General features: G+C 35.0%; 1 long non-coding RNA gene across 1 annotated transcript; it reads right to left on the bottom strand.

The window, feature by feature from the left end:
• Positions 1-11924: 11924 nt before the first annotated feature.
• On the bottom strand, positions 11925-14678 carry LOC125782671 (uncharacterized). Its single transcript, XR_007425416.1, has 4 exons — positions 14601-14678; positions 14411-14458; positions 13287-13379; positions 11925-12744 (listed from the first exon to the last, which is right to left on the bottom strand). It is a non-coding gene; the product is annotated as an uncharacterized LOC125782671 (long non-coding RNA).
• Positions 14679-18204: the final 3526 nt, after the last annotated feature.

Here is an 18204-nt window from a genome sequence, read left to right as displayed (position 1 = left end):
CTGGCTTCCCATAAGTCTTTGCCCTTCAGTCGCTGATTCCCGGCCCACACCGCCTGTCCTGCACTGAGCTGGCAGGGAATCACCATCCTGAGAGAGTCCTTATCCAGAAATCCACTATATACTATAAGAGGCTTTAAAGGTGAAAAAGAATCAGCCCTGTGAGAAACAGAGGTTCAGGCATTTGAGTATGGAGCCAAATCAGGGACAAAAGTATATTTATATTCATCTAAAATAAAAAAATAATGGATATTGACAGTTCAGGTATTAAGCTTGAACTTTGAAAAATAAAAAAAAATATAGCTGAACAAATGTTTTTTCAGCTTATATATGAATTTGATAAACTTCAGGAATTGTTTGTTATCACTTCTTGTGTATTTTGATAGGTAATATCATAATTTTTCTTTTTTTTTTACAGTTTCTAATTATATTTTTCTGGTTTTAGATGGTCACAGCAGGACCCTCTCAATGTGCCAGCATGAAATGTATGTTTTTATGTTCTGCCGATGGCATCCACTACTCCAGGACAGATCAGTTACACAGGTATTATCGGCCATATCAATCAAAACACTGGAAATCTAAGCTTACTGTGAATAAATGTTTTTTTTTTTTTTTTTTTTTTTTTTTTACAGAGGTGCTTTTTTTTTTTTTGCTGACCTGCTAGAATTTGTTGTACATTCCCTATATTTTAATACTAAATCCTAAAAAGGCACTAAACCCTAAACCATATTTTTCAGTAATAGCTGAAATCTGTTCCTTTAAAGTGATGAAATATACAAGCTTGAATAAAAATTTTATAAATAATTCCTTACTTTTGAAAAACGCTATTATTGTGGTATTTTTGTCTCTGCAGTGCCCTCTCAGGTTCAACTGTGCTAAAGGCGTGGATGATGTGTTCGTGTACTTTGGTCAGAGGCACACTGTTCGCTATCACCCACTGCCCCTCCCAAACCACCCCTTCCATTTTTTTTTTTTTTAGCATTTTTCAAATTCAAGCTGAGGATGGGTGATAATGTGTGTAATATGCATATTTTCTAGTGGTGTCAATTGAAAAATAAATTGAATTAGATTAATCTGATTATTCTCTTCTTATTAACTTGTTCTTTTTAAGACACAAGTTTTTTTTAAAGTAGATATTTAATTGTAAATAAAAGAATGAATGTAAGAAATGTAAAATGCAAAATGCATAAAAAAAGAATCACGTGCATTAACACTCTAATGTTAACAGCCCTAATATTTTGGAATCGCTTGGTTAATTTGTGAGACAGTTTCTTTGCCTGCGCCGCGCACTTTAGTCCTGTGTGGGCAAACGATTATGCCAGAATAACATTTTAACACCCTTGTTTACTTCGATTTAGGCATCTATAGTAATGTACAACATAAAAATGAAAAAAATAGTGCTCTCCAAAGTTTTTTTATGCACAGATTTACAACATAATTAGCGATACTAAAATATTGTTTTATCATGTTGAGGAGGGAGCTGACGGGTTTTGAATTTTTAAATGTGGCAGAGAGAGAAAGAAAACTGACTGATAAAAGCAGAACTGGCTGATAATAGGGGCCAACAACACATTATACAAGCTAGCTGGGTTACCTGTGTTGAACTGGTAATCTAGAAAAAGTTGTGTTTGTGAAATAGTAATATATATATATATATATATATATATATATATATATATATATATATATATATATATATATATATATATATATATTTATATATATATCTAGATCCTCATAAATGTGCTTACACAAAACCTGTCTCACACACAGCAAAAGCAACAAAGAAGGCAGGACCACAGAGCAAGAGATGGCCAGGATTTACTTACACTTATTGTTATTTTTAATATTAATTATGCTGATCTTTCCCAGACTGAAAGAAAGTGATTTAGTCATACATATATCCAAACAGCATACTAATTACCACTTAAGACAAATGAAAAAATGAGCAAACTTTAAAGGCATCTACCATAGCATAACTTCGTAATGAATTCTAGGATAGGAGTGCACTGTTGATTATTTTTCATGTGGTAAACACGTAAAGTTAGGATCGCTGAAAGAATTTCCAAATAGTGTATTTAAAAATATGAGCATTTGATATTAATTTAAACAATACCAAGATATAAAGGATATTTAAATGACCACACAAAACAGAATAAATATCTTGGTCATCAGATGCAGATTATTAGATGTTTAGAGAGGATCTTGAAGAAGTTGGCCTTATTTAAACCTCCAACATCAGCCTGGTGGTATATTTTTTGTGTGAATGAACAGCCAGATCCAAAGAGCTCTCTGAACCTTTAGAAATAAATGGATTTAAAAAGAAAAGAACAATTAGAAATTAGCCATTTCACCCTTTGATTAATCATTTATAAGTAAATAGGGTTGCAACGGTATGAGATTTTCACGGTATGATAACCGTCTCAGAAAATACTGCGGTATCACGGTTATCACGGTATCACAGTTTGTTACATATATTATTAAACTGACCCTTAAAGAAATTACAACAAAGGTTTTTTGTTCAATTAACTATTTATTGTAGAAACCTGGAACAATAATATAGATAATGTCTCCTTAAAAAAATAAGCTGTACAGCATTAGGTGAAGGAAACCAGGTTTTCCCACTACTCTTAAGGGCATTAAGGGTGTATATAAAAAAAAAAAAATATATATATATATATATATATATATACACACACATACACACACGTGTCACACATTACATGTGCTCTAAAAAGTAAAGATCCTGTATTTAAAATATTCAGTACAATTATTTAAGTTTAAATTATTATATCTGATAAACTGAGCCTGGGTCAGTGTCTGATCAACAACTATTGTAAACGTCCGTTTTACTGCCGAGTTGGTATATAACCAGATACTGCAGAAAGAGGGGATTTATTTCTGACATGATCCTCACAATAGAGATTTCTATTTTAAGGCTTTCACAGCGAGTCTGGTTTTAACATATGAAAAACAGGCACGTCAGAATTTAAAAATGAACGCATGTAAATGAATGGCGTCTTTCACATCCAGTCCGGCCAGGACCTTTACACGGACACGTGAATCCATCGTAGCACGCACTTCACGCCTGTACCTGCGTGCCCAAATTTCGGATAACTCAGCGCTTTTGGGTTGTGCACGACTACAAAGAGGTTTTATTTAGGTTCAGATTAAAATTATAAACTAAACACATACTTTGCGCTGCAGAGCGGGGTGGTGTTCTCGGAGATGGGAGAACAGGTTTGACGGATGTCCACCTTTAGCTGTGACTTTACGGCCACATTGATTACAAATCGGATAACCATCCTCGGGTGCGTTCGGCGGGTATCTGAAATAGTCCCACACTGCTGATTTTAGTTTAGCCTTTTTTTAGGCGGACAGAGATTTGTTTAGTCTGATGCACGTTCTGCCGTTCTCACCGCTGTGTGCTGAGGAGCTGAAGCGGAGCAGAGTTGCGCATGCGCGGGTGAGTTTCTCTGCTGGCTTGCCTTTTACCGGTAATAAGCAAACACACACGGTATGATAACCGTGCATTTTAATACCATGGTATACCGTGAAACCGGTTACCGCTGCAACCCTATAAGTAAAACATACCCTGCTTACATACCCTAGCAATATTAGCACACAAGTGTCTTATAAATGTAGATCTACAGGTAGATCTGGTCATATTTCTCCCACCATATTTAGGAACGCTGGGTTGGTGACCTCACTGTGTTTTAGTTCAGGCTGTCTTAGTAGAAAAAATCTAATTTTACCAACCAATCACAACTATCATTTTAAGGGGGAATGGGACATTTATCTTTCATTCTGTAATAATGACTTCAGAATGCCAGTTAACTATACTATATTGACATGGATTTAGCTTAGTTATAGTCTTTTTTTGTTTGTTTACTTTCAATGTGAAATCTACATTTAAAACACTGGGTAGTCCAAGATTAGGCTTAATCCCTGTTTGGGAAAATAACGGACCACGGATAATCCAGGCCACCCAAAGTCAAACAAATCCAAACCAAATGAAGAAAGATTAAACTTAAACCAAACCAAACTTAACCCAAAACTAAAAACAATCCAATCTAACCCAAACCAGATCCACACCAAACTAAACCAATCAAATTAATTTAAATTCAAACTAAACCAAACCCAGGAAAAAAGAAATTCATATTCACTCAAACTCAAAGAATTCAGACCAGAAAAAAATAAGCTGCAGGTGTGAAAGCACCATTACATTTCTTTCTCTAATATGAATTTGTGAGTGTGTTGATGTAACAGGACTTGAGGTAGACAGTTTTAGGTCAGGTGGTTACAGCACATCCCAGACGCGAGACTATCTAAGCCTGTCTGAAATGTTAGGATGCTGTCTGCAGCTTGTGCTGAAAATTTACAGCCAGCTAGTCGATGCCTGCCTGACCTGATGCAACATTGATGATGTGTCAGGAGGCCTGCGAGGACGGGTCTGCAAACGTGGCTCAAGGTAATTTCCAAACATCAGCTTGGATCTCAGAGCAGCAGGCCCACTATTTTCCCCACAGAGACATTAAGTTCAATTTGACCTGCTTCTTCATTTATTTTAAAAGTGATAATGGGTTTAAGAAGTGTCAGACAGGCTGGTAGTGGGTCTGACACACTGAGATCCTCACAGCAGAAAGCCAAGTGTTTAATTAACTCCTGCAGGGATTATTTTAACTCTTTTCCAGGATTTATGTAGCTTTTAAGTTAAATCAACACTGTCAAAAGAGTTAAACATTTAACACCCTGTTAGTTTATTTTTAACTCGCAACTACCTAAAATGTTAAGCTAATACTGAAAAGAGATAACAATGAATTAGAAGAACATTAGTCAATCAATATGACTAATAATTACTAATTTAGGGAAGGTTAGCTTGTGTTTCCCATTCTTAATACTGGATAATACTGTTATTGCTTTGTCTTTACATCTACACTGTAAAATGTGATAAGTTGATCTTACTTAAAAAAAATGAGGAAACCTGTTGCCTTGAAAAAGTTAAGCAATTATAACTGTTATTTTCAAGTTAAGTTTACTTTATTCTTGCTATTTAAGTGTACTCAAATCATTGTTCAATCTACACAGTTTACTTGAGTTGTTTCTACTTTAAATAGCCTGTAAATGCAAGGTTTTTTTTGAAGTGTGTAAAACACAATAAGTTGGCTAAATTCAAAACTTTTGTTGTAACCGATCACCTAATAATTTTAAAGTTCATGTAATATATTTTTTAAGTACAGTGAACTTAACAAATACATATACAAATATATTTAAAATTAATATTTTCCTGAACTTCTTTTTAGTCTTTTTTCTGGTTTCATTTAACTATTTTTTTTAAAACTCAAAGAAAAGTAGATGAAAGAAAACAGTAAAGAATTAAAAGTACTGAGAGCACAGCGAGAACACAGAGTTTCTGCAGCTCAGTAAATGATGCTTCTTCTACAGCCATCAACACAGAGACCAAGCATTTAATTATAATATGTGATCTACAAGTTTACCTTACCTAGCCTGGGAGGAATCACTACACACTGGTGGTGAGTGCCAGAAATTGGGGGACACACCCAGTATGCAAATCGATTGTGACAGAAGCCAATGGAAAAGAGGCTGCCAATGGCAACAGACTAAACTCAGTTATTATAAGTTAGTTCATCTCAAAGATCTCTGTTTGAATGTATATGTGCACAAAAATGTTCAACTAACCCAAAATAATTGAGTAATGTTTAGAAATCTCTAATTTTATGTAAAACAGACTACATTTATTTGAGTTCAAACAACTACTGGGTTTACAGTGTACCAGTCTACTTGCCAATTCACACAAAATTAACCCAGTACAGTGATGCTTCTATGCCAAAAAAATGTTACACTTTATAGTACAGAACAAAAACAATTTGCTTTTACAAACTTCAAAACTGCTGCCAGATAGAAAAGCATTCTATAAGGTAAAACTCCATTTGGTGGGCAAAACTACACACTGATGGTGATCTAGGGTTGGGTGGCCATGCAATTAATGATGCCAGGAGCGGATAGGAAAATTATGTTCTGTGTAATGTACTACGAAATGTTAATTTCTTTTACTTTATTCATTTAGTGTGTCTCAGCTGTTCAGTTTAGATAATATTTACTGTAAATATGGGGTGAATTCTACTCAAACACAGTGATTAAAGTTTTGTAGTTTTTTTAGTCTATGACTGGGTAAAAGGTTGGTGCTGATGTCTCGTTTCTTTACCCAAAGAAGTAAAATAAGTGGGGGGAGTTTAATAACAGTTGAGTGGAGTTGGGCAGTATGTTTATTTGGGTAACACTGAAATATTTAACTCTGTTAAATAACTCTAACACTGAATATCATTTAAATCCCAATTATTTTAAATTACACTTTGAGAGCATAAGTGTTTAAAAAATGTTAACAATTTGTGCTGTATACAGTTGCTTTTCCCATTAAATAAAGAAAGACTGGTTAGTGTGGCCCACACCTTCATGCAACCAATTTATAGAAGATAACTTTTGACTACTCTTCTCCTCTTCTACAGGGACTATACAAGCTGCTTTGTGCATTTGCACACAGTATCATCAGTGGGTGCAACGTAATGCATTATTCAGAAGAGGTGTCCACAAATATTTGGACTTCTAGTGAATCACTTACTGAGCTTTAAAGCCAGACAGTGTATCTTGTTGAAATTGCTGGTGTGTGAGATTAAATTTAATGCCGTGTTTGATCAGATCCTAATGCCACTCTGTTTTATGAAATGGACCTGGTCACACTGTTCTCTTTCTTCCATTGAAATTCAGCTACCAGCATATTCTCTTCCAGCTCAGTATTTCACATTCCTCTTCAGCTCCATTGACTTTTAAATTGTCATACTCACTGGATGGCCACCGGCACATAACTCAGCTTCAGCTCATATCACATTATTCTTTACCTGGACATGAGTCAGAATTGAAACAGAGCAAAAGAATGATTCCAGAGGTCAGCCATGAAAGTTACTAATCTAAAAGTTATTAGGAATTATAACATGGAGAATATAAAGGAACTGAGAGAATGTAACCCATAGGGAAACAACTACATAATGGCAATTTATATCAGAGACATGTCTATTAAGCAAATGAATACCCTGCAATTAACTGGAAGTAAGAATATTAATTTGGTAAGTAAAACGTGAAGAGTAACTTTCACCCACTTACCATCACTGTGTACTCTCCAGCTTTCCCCTCCCCTCCCCTTATGTGGCTTTTAGCTTCTTATATTAACTTGTGTTTGTCTCTCTTTAGAGTGACTTTAAGCTAACTGCTACAGTGATTGTTCGATATAGAATTCTGTAATTATTATTTATAAGCGTATACAAATATTTTTTAAGTTTTGCAAGATAAACAAGTGAAAGTGTTTTTGTCATAGCCTATATGTACAACGTGTTTCTTAGAAGTCACTGTTTTAGCTTAACATTATATACTTAGCTTAGTATTCTTTCACGTTAAAAATGTAAGTCAACTTTATTATTTTTGAGTGTATCACAATAAAAACAGTCATATATAGAGGTTGTATTATTAAAGCACTTCCTGCTGTCTCTTGTTCCCTGTTTCTAATCTTTCTTATATGCGCAGGCTGAACCTGTTGTGCTCTGAATCGAAGGGGAAACTTTAGCGTGGCTGACAGGGGATTTGACCTGTTTCCCCCGTCTCAGTGCTGGAGAGGAATATTGACCCGGGCTCATGCATTATGGATGAGGAGTAAGACAATCCATGGAATCCACTAGTCTTGAGGACAAAGCCTAAACGCCTTGTCAAAGATTCAATATTCTATTAGCGTTTACATTTGTATGACCCTGACCTCGCTAACGGCCTGCATCTGGTTCACACGAGGAGTTTGATCCAGTGATTCTACTGCTGAAATAATTCAGAAAATCTAAGAGCGCTATATAATATCTCCTGCCTGACAGAGAGAAATGATCCGGGAGCCCCTAAACGTTAAAAATCACTAATCTTAAAATCACTGCCGTAATCCAAGACTAAATGCTGGAGGCTGAAAACAGCTCTTTCCTCTTTCAGTCTCTCACTCTTTCTCCTCGCTCCACCCTCACCACACACAGAGAGAGAGTCTATCACTGTCTGGCACTGAAATACTAGAAATAATTCAGCTGAACAAAACTTATTGAATTGCTTCCAAAACTAAAGCTTAAATGTATTAAGTTTCTTGTTTAAAATTGGCCTGACTAAATAACCTGTGTAGTTATACACTACCCTTTAAGTTTGATCATTTGATTTTTTTTTTAAATGTTTACTGATAACTTGAGTTAATTTGACTTAAAACTCAAATTTATTATGCTTACATTGAAAGTTAAATTATTTCATGTATTTTTATGTCTATTGCTTTACACAATAATTGTGAAAAAAAAACACATTTGTTGTTAATGTGATTTAACTAAAGCAAAATTTAGACTTGAAATACTCATAAAAAACAAAATGCTATAGAACAACTGTACAACACTCAGCAAACACAGAATTATTACAAAGTAAATACACACTGATAGTGAGTGTCAGAAACTAGTAGACAAACCTAGCATGCAAATAGATTGTGCTAGAGTCCAACAGAAAAGGTCAATGGCAACACAATATCCAATTTTACATAAAACAGACAATTTATTTTCAAGCTATTTGTGGGTTTACAATGTAGATTTTAAAGAAAACCACCAACAGGCCTTTTTAATCTTTAGATCAGGTAATTAATTGTTCATATGTATAGAAAATTGGAAAATGGGTTTTCTAAGAATTCCAAACAAAAGTTTGGCAACTAAATATATGTATGGTTACTGTTGCTAGAGACTGAGAGAGAGAGAGAGAGAGAGAGAGAGAGAGAGAGAGAGAGAGTGAGTGAGTGAGTGAGTGTGAGAAAGAGAGAACAAGGGGAGGAAGGGTGGTGCTACCCAATCGTGCGCTGGTCCCTCAGTTCAATCTAAACAGCAGTTGTTGAGAACAACTAAATAATATTCTGACTCTGATAAGAGAGCTTGATTGTGGACTAAAATTGCACATTGTTGTGCGTGTTGACATTGTGCAATTAAAATTGTAACTTAGCCACCATTAGAAGTGTTAACAGATTTAAATTTACTGTGTTTTTTACAATGTGGCATGTGATCTAATAGCTCTTAAAACCATAAAACTCCAGTGAGACAAACACAATTATCCATAAAAATACTAAGAAGGGCAGCCTAGATTACACCATGATAGTGATAGTGAGAGGTGGAATCCACACCCATTATGCAAATAGATGCTGCCAGGAGCCAATGGGAAAGGTGTAAGTTTTATGCCAAATATCTGCAGTAATATACAGTCGAAGTTGTGTGCAATTAAACCTTTTGGAGTAAAATTTAGCACATTGGGAGTGGCCTCCTTTTTTACACACCATCATTGTATAGTCTTTCCCCTCCGGCTACCTTCTCTTTGGTCTGCATGCATGCATATATGAACTGTAAGAATCTGTCTTTAACTTACGTTTTGTACCAAGTTATTGGGTACTATAGCCAGTTGCTGTATTCTATACATTAAATTTATGGTTGGTGTGTTAGTAAGGAACTGCTTGGCGATGTTCTGTTGTAAAACTGTCTAAAGCAATGCATCTTGGGATGCACTGTGAAAGCTGTTGCCACCTGTACATGTAAAATGTAATGTTTGAGTAAAAAAAACATTAAATAAATCTTCCAGTAAATTACAGCTGTGTTGTGAGACTAAACACCACATACACAGATTCCCTAAATTTTACCCAATTATAAGCTGTAAAAACTCAAGTACAGAATCTAATCATTAAATTTGAAGCTCTCACTTAGGAAGAGTTTACTCCATATGTAGAGCAAATATAAACTAAATTGAACAACTAAGACTCACAAAAAATGCTTAGTATGTTATACAAAAGGTACACCTTTCCTACTGGCCCCTGACATTATTTATTTGCATAATGAGTGTGCCTCCCATTAGGGCTCCTTCCTGAACTGCAGAATTGTCTTTTTGCAGCATCTTTCCAGTCAGAATGTTGTTGTTCATTTATTGTATGAATAGCAGTAGATTTGCAGTATATCATTGGCAATTGAAAGCCTCCATATGGTTATTGTTAACAATAACTGCAGTATTGAAGTGTGTTTACTTATGCCAAACATACTCTAATAGGTTGTACTACTCTAGTTCATTTACAGTTAAATATTATTCTTATGTTGCAGTAACATGCTGAAGTTCCCACATTGATTTAATGCAATTTTATAATCATTTATAAGCAACTATGACAGTAAATGACTGTAAAATGTGCAATAAACTAAATGTTTTTCATTTTTAACCCTATTAAAGAATGTATAACAAATTAGGTGAGGAGCTGAATCAAGTGTTTTGGTGAGATGGGAGGTACCCAGTTAAACACGTGTGTAAGTTATAGTCATTTAATTTAATTCCTAAAAATGCTGAAATAATTATCTTAGATGTAACAAACATCTAGACTCAGTGAATCGTCTTGTTCATGGTCTCAAAGGGACTTGAGGAGAACAAGTAAACAAGTCCTAAATGAGCTCTAGAGGATGTTAAAATGAGAAACACCCTCTTATATTCAGAGAACCAGAAATACATTACAGTGATCAACAGCTCCTGCGGGTAAACAGCACTGAATACGCTGAGAAAAGAAAAGGCCAGCAGCACGGACCAGGGACTTGCATGTCTCAAATACAGCGTTTCTAGAGTTGTTTTAGTTTTGTCATTGACGTACCTGATGTTGTGTTATTTATTTTCATTGGCTGTCATTTCAAACTTCTCATTATTTCTTTTTTACATGCAAATGAGGTAGACTGATACATAAATTACCTTTGGGATCAATAATGTATCTACACTGTAAAACTCAGTTTTGAACTGTTTGAACTCAAATTCAAGCTATGTTAAATCAACATAAAATAACGGGGTTTGGTCTGTTTCATTTGACAGGCTCATGGATTGTCAAATGCAAGGTAGCCTGGGGGAACTGAATGGACTCAATTCCCCCAGGCTAACTTACCTTAAACTTGTTCATCATGTGTCTGGCTGGTGTCATTTTCTTAGATGCACTCTAAGAAATGAAACGCTGTATTTACTTAATCTAGTTATGTCAACCGGTCCCACAAAACTTGGTTGCTTAAATCAGGAAAACAATATTCAATTAATTGCAACAACATATTCTAAGTAAATCTAACAAAAATTGTTTTAATTAAATGCAACATCATGGAGTTATGTTGGATTAATGTAACAATGTTGTCTTGAATTCACTTAGAACAGGTTGACTTAACTTAACATGATTAAGTTCAATTTACTCAACGTAAATAAGCTATATTAATGTTTTAGGTTCATGTTGATTGCACTTAATGACTGAACCCTGGTTTGCTGCATTTAAGGCAGTAGGTTAACTAAATACAACTTAAGTCACATTTGTTCACCTGACTTTATTAAACAATCAGGTTCAGAAACAGTGAGGAATTTGTCAAACATTACATTTTGTCAAAAGTTATGAAAGGTATTACATTAGGTATTATATTAAGACCATTATAAATCAAAGACAATATGTAAAAAAACAAATACAAAATAAAACCTGCTCTTTAATACATAAACAAATTAAGCACAAATTTACAAACTGAAAATGTACTTTCACTAAAACAAATAGTCCAAAAATAATTAAAAATAAATAAATAAACTTATTCAATGCACATATTTAAGAGGGTTGTCAATTTCTTTATACTAAAGTTGAATACCTTTTAACTGTTTTATTTCCAAACATGAAAAAACTCTAAAGTACCTCGAAGCTACATTTATGTCTCATAAAATATCTGACCCATGATGTCCAGATTAGAAGACCTGAGACCTAAAGCTTATTGTAACAGTTTTCAATACTATTATAAAAAATAATAATAATAATAATAAAACTGACCATACAACATTAGCATTGAGATAGCTTCAACAATATCAAAATTGGCTGTCCTTTTTAAACTGTTTTTGAGTCCAGCTCAGAAAACAAAAGTTACATGTGCTTACAGCTGAAACAGCAATTATTATTGAGAAAAAAAAGTCTATAGATCAATTGTTTTTTCCACCATTAGTGCAAAATCCAAAGACTAGTCTAACTTCATTCCCAGTCTTGACTACTGCAGGTGATTTTACTGCATTTTCACTTTTGAGGACCTGCACCTTAGAGAGCTTGTTCCCATCCAACTCCCATCACTTTCTGAAGAAATTCAAACATGCATCACAGCTGAAAACTTGAAACATTGCAGATATTACAAAATCAACCAAAATATGTTTCACATTGTTTTGTCCATCATTAGTCCAAAATCCAAAGACAATATCTCTGCCTAATCAAGAGTCAACAGAAGTCTAACTCCATGTCCAAGAAGTCCTCCAACTCCAAGAAGTCGTATCTACTGTACGTGATTTTACTCAAGCAGTTTGTTTTTGAGGACCTGCACTTTATTGGAGAGCTTGCTCCCATCCAGTTCCATCAACACTTTCTGAAAAAATTCGAACGTGTATCGCAGGTCCTTGGGATAGCTCAAGTTTAAACAGTAGATCAAGCCAAGCAAGACTGCACATCCATTTGCCACATCTCCCAGATCTTGCAGGACTGTGCATCCCTCAATGACTATGCCAACATCCTCAGGTACATCTGTAGAGTCTGCTCCCTCATGTCGGATGATGTAGACTAGCACTTACGCCCAAAACCATTTTCTCCACTTCTCTCCCTGAAGCAAGATCAAAATCCTGAAAAAAACAAAACAAACAAAAAAAATATATATATATATAGATAGATATTAGTATTAATTATGCATCCATGACGCAGTAATAAATGCCCCTTCATTTGTCCAACTAACTGTATATACCTAAAACATCTTCAGTTTACAAAGGCCCTACTCTACAAAGACTGTAAAACTTCTCCCTTAAAAAGGCACACAGCAGCCAAGCATTGTAGTTCAACAAGCTAGAAAGAAATTAAAGAACAGGGGTACCACTAATGTATAATCTGCTGCCCTTTTTTGGTTGATGATTAGTTGCATCAACCATTTGTCTCTTATTTTTGGAAAATGTAACGCTGTATTACTGGCCAAATCAGTTTTGCATAACATGCAAATACTAGCACTTATGCAGTTACAAGTGAAAAAGTTGCTGAGGCTATAAATTAGCAAGAATTTCCAGGATACGCCATTCACATAGTTTTGTTAAATTAAAATGTAACAAGCATGTTTAAAAAAAGTTATACATTTTCTGTATCAGTTCTGCTATAGCTGAATAAAGTTGCAACTTACCAAGTACTCCTTCATAAGGCTGTCAGACTTTTCATTCAAGTAGATGCACAATGCTTTCAGGATGCACTCCCGTCGTACTTCAATACTGGGATTCTGTGGGAGAACAGTTTTAGAACAAATCTTTACAAATGCACCAAAGCTTCCAGATTTAGGTTCCTTTTTTACATCTACAGGGTAAGTAAGAAGTCACAGGACACCTTTTTGTTTCAGAAACGAACGGAAAATGACAACATATCTAAATACCTGAACACGTATCTGAAAAAAATAACAAATGGGGAAACTGCCATCTTTGATCATCTTTCACGTAGCATTGTCAGGTAATTCTCAGCATTTAGGTAAAAGGGTGTCCTGTGACTTTTGAAAGCTGAAGCTAGTGGACCACCGTTACCTATAGATTTTATCAATGGATTATTAGTAGAAATGGCAAGGCTGAGTTCATCAATTACTGACTGATTAACCTGTAGGTTATGCTTTTTGAAAATGTCTAAAGTTGCACTGTGAGAGACAGGCAGTGCAGTAGAGGTAAAAATGAAATGTAGCTCCTCCAGTAATTCATCAATTGCAGAGCATGATACATGTGAAAAAACTTCTAATTTCAAAAGGACAGATGCTATTTTTTTAGTTATTGTGTCTTGCAAGTTCTCATTTTCTTCATTAGCTTCAATCAAATTGTGACAAACTAAGTCAGAAGTACTTTCTCCAAGATCAGTTGAATGTTCTTCAGATTTTCATCCCTACAATTCACCAATCCAACTTTAAAGTCTTTTACTGTGCAATTAGCATGTTTCCTACTCTTATGGGATTTGAAAGTAGCATAAATATTAGTTTGAAAAGAACAATTTTGAAACAAACAAGTTACTGTTTCATAATGCCTCAAATTATTGTTTATATGAGAAAAGTATTCTCTGCTAGATGGTATTTCACTTCCAGGACACAACAGGCACGTAAATATTACTAGTTCTGCACTTCTTTGATGTGAAGTATCAACATGAAATCGACTCAAATGAGTTTTAAGAGCATTCCATGTTTTGAATGAGCATGGGCATTCATAGTATGCACATGGATATGGGTGTCTCTGACCATAATGGCCATGCTTCAGTTTATAATGTTTTAGTAATTGGTACCTCGTAGATGCACTTTCAGAACACTGTTTGCACCTCCACATTCAGAGCCTGAAAACAAGAGTTGGATGTGTCAATGATCTGCAATAATTGAAACTATCAAAATGTATCATTTATAAATAACAGATATTGTTACACAATCCCTCAAGAATCTATAGCACTTAAAATAATTGCTTTAAGAAGTAAAGAATACAACTACATTTGAGCTACTGGCTTTGCATCAGTGAGGTAAGACACTTGCTGACAAACCTGCAATCCAGACAATTTGTAGTTACTGATCACAAACATTTCACGGGAAGACAAACATGAAAAGTTCACAAGGTTATTTAAATTGCTATTGTAAAACAATTTTAGATTTTATTATGCCTTTAAGAATTTTAATCTGAAAAATTATTTATTATTTTATAAAGACTATTTAAGCAGTTAAATATTATAAAATATGATTCTTAAAATGTTGTCTTATGCAAAAATAACGCATTCTAGTCTAAAGCAAAATCTTGCCGAGCTGCAGCGGCAACGAGTGAATATGTGCTAATAAGAAGTGATAAGACTATGAAATCATTACTGTAAGTGACATAAACCAGAGTTTTATCCATCTCTCTCTCCTGTCGGCTCCTCTGCCCTCACCATTTTAGTTGTACTATGAGAGGCTGTTCGAAGTGAGCAGGCAGTCACGAAACCAACAGGTTCTATTAGCCAATAGCGTCCGGCACATGTCCCGCCCCCAAACTTTGAAAATGCGCGGGCAAAAATCTCTCTCGCACGCAGAGAGCAGCCGACGGAAAAAATCAAATCACGAGAGAAAAAAAAGCATTAACGGAGGGGGGGGGGAAGACAGTTTCACGCCGAAATTTCCACTTTTTGTTTCTAAATAAAAGGATGTCCAGAGACTTTTGACACACCCTGTATATTTAAGTAATTTTTTTTCCACCTTAAACGACACAGTGTTGACATTCAGCCGGTGTTCGGCCAAGTTGTGCTACCCGTCGATACGTGCTACTTAGCGGCAATGCGCATGCGTCAACTCATCTTTTTTTACTGTTTTCAAGCGTTTCCCCTGATAATTTTGTTAGTTTGTATTTTCAGGTGCATCATACAAATCTGAGCTCACTCTCATTGTTTGATTGAGGTTTAAACCCGTGTAAAAAATGCTATATAAAATGTAATATAAAAACATATATGTATTAGCTATAAATTAAACAACTATCACCTATATTTCTTTAAATATACTTTGATACAGCGATTTAGACTTACTGAATTACCATACAGAGCCTGCTTCTGCGAGAATATTAAAATTTTTGGTGTTTTTACATTTAAATACACAGGGGTAGCAAGGTTTGACAAGGTAGCACAAACCGACAGAACACCGGCTGTTAGTCTCATATTTACTGCACATTTTCTGCTTAAAAAGTACACAGTTAGAGTCAGAATTAGTTCTAAACGAATTGAAATGGACATAAAACTAAAGACATTACAAGCAAACCTAGGTGTGTTGTTGGAATATTTACAGTTGGCAAGATACGATTTGGCACGTGAAAAATACATACTGACTGACTTTGTGTGGAGCCCTAAATGCCGTCAAAACGTACAGCAGAGCGCAAAAAACTCACTAAATTAACACTTATCTGTTGTCTCAAAGGTACCGTTTTAAAAGCACTATTAAGTAAAACTTTGTACTTACCGAATAAATGATGGATGGCTACCGTTGAAACCCGAGACACACCTGGAGGTCTCTCGCACGCTTTTGGGGTGGTGAAAATGGCATCTGTGCCCCTTAGCCGCAGAAATACCGCGCATGTGCGAAACTGCGGGTATGGAAACCGCAATGGGACAATTCAAGTGCTAGTGCGTTTAAAGTAATTGGTTTAAATCTGCAGTATTGTGTTGCATTGAAATCTCATACTATTATTTTAATGCAATGAAACTTGATTATTTTGACTGTAAAATTTTAAAAAGTAAGAGTAATTTCAGCATAATCATTTATGTAATGAGAACAATATCAGTGTTTCATTTCTTAGAGTGTGCTTTTTGCAATATGCTTTTCTGTTCAATATGTAGGACTTTTTTTTCTCAGTCTGTTTGCTATGATTATTTAAAAAATGTATGTTTTAACTGAAGTTAAAAAAGACTAAACATAGATTTAATTTATTCACTTGACTGTGAAATTAGAATTATTGTATATTTAATTAAAATAACTTGCAATTTAGGCATAATAACTAAACATTTTAAGTAAATGTTACAAACAAATTGTCTCAAGTTGTGATGGATCGCGTATACACCAATAGGGTGTCAGAATGGTATATGTTTATACTTCTCATCCAACCACAATTATATTCACTTTATCTGGACAGGTTTTTTTTAAACAATGAGAAGTAGGAATGAAAACGAGCTGAAATGAAATAGGAGTAACGAGGAAAGTTCAGATAATTGTGTGACAATGTAAGTAGTAGAAGTAAAAAGTGTCTAAAAAAATAAATACTCCAGTTAAGTATAGATAATAAACATTTCTGCTTTAGTAACAAAGTATAGGCCATGTACCAAATACCAGGCTTACAATTTATCTTTCAATATAAGATTTGCTCAGACTGCCAATAATGGGAGAAGATCTCTCAACCAATCAGAGTGCAATGATCAGAAGTTTTTGAGGTTTACAGTAAAGGGCTAGAGCTGGATAATAATCTGGAGTAAAACATGTGTAGAGTTTATTCTCACTGCAGCTTTACTCTTTAGCGTTGTAGTGTTTCAGAGTTTATTTGTAAGGTATTGAGGAGTGTAATTAAGCTCTTCTGCTGTTAATTCAGCTTTACTACTTTGTTGTAATTTGAAGTAACAACTTTTACTCACTTTGGAGTAAGTTTACTTAATTCTATACCCTATATGGTAAAGCAGAACAGCTGAGATGCACAAGATTATTACATACACAAAAAGTAAATATTTTGTTGCTTGAATCATTTATTTGCTAGTGGGTGTGTCCCTCACTCACCATCAGAATGTAGTCTTTCCTGCCAGGGCTCCATTTCTTAGGGTTGTAAGATTTTTTTTTTATATATAAATTCATATTTTTTGTAGGACTTTTTGGTAGGCAAGAACAATCATATATGCCTTAAGTGTTCTCTTAGGATCAAGGCAGAATAAATTGAATAGAAATTCCATCCCTAGTCCTAATTTTAAAACCTGGACAGAACTGGAAGCACAACTTACTGATATAACACTGTAGTTGGTTTCTATGGTCTGAATCAGTTGATGAGTTTGTTTATTTGGAGCGTTTCTCTCTCTGTTTGGTTTGGTTTCACACAGGCATAAACCTAAATGCACCAAAATATGCACCAATAAACCACGCAAGCATGTTGTCTCTGATTGGTCAGAGCTGTCTGGCGTGTGAGCAAGAAAGTAAATATAGAGAAGATTCTGTGTTCCAAAATGGCATATATCTATGCAGTGTGAGGCTGCCACTGCGCTTTTAAACACAGTGTTTTCAATGTAACATGCAGTGCAGATGTACACATAGTAAACAGAGTTGTGAGTGGTGAACACAACACATACGCTGCATGTAAACAGCATGGAGCAAAGACAGTGTTTGTTCATGGTTGTGGCAATTAGTTATTTGGTTAATATATCAGATTAAACTGAACATTATCAGCAGTTTAGCTCAAATAAAGGAAGCATATTTGATAGCTGGTTATGATCGAGACCGGATCAAGTTCTCACCTCAAGGGAACTGCTTCACAATTCGTTTGGGACAAGGCACACCTTCACTAGCAAGTCTCAGTCCAGTTGTTTTGATCCAATTCTAAGTG

The sequence above is a fragment of the Astyanax mexicanus genome, chromosome 18, assembly GCF_023375975.1.
Source record: "Astyanax mexicanus isolate ESR-SI-001 chromosome 18, AstMex3_surface, whole genome shotgun sequence".
Classification (NCBI taxonomy): Eukaryota; Metazoa; Chordata; class Actinopteri; order Characiformes; family Acestrorhamphidae; genus Astyanax; species Astyanax mexicanus.
This window is presented reverse-complemented; position numbering and strand designations above follow the sequence as displayed.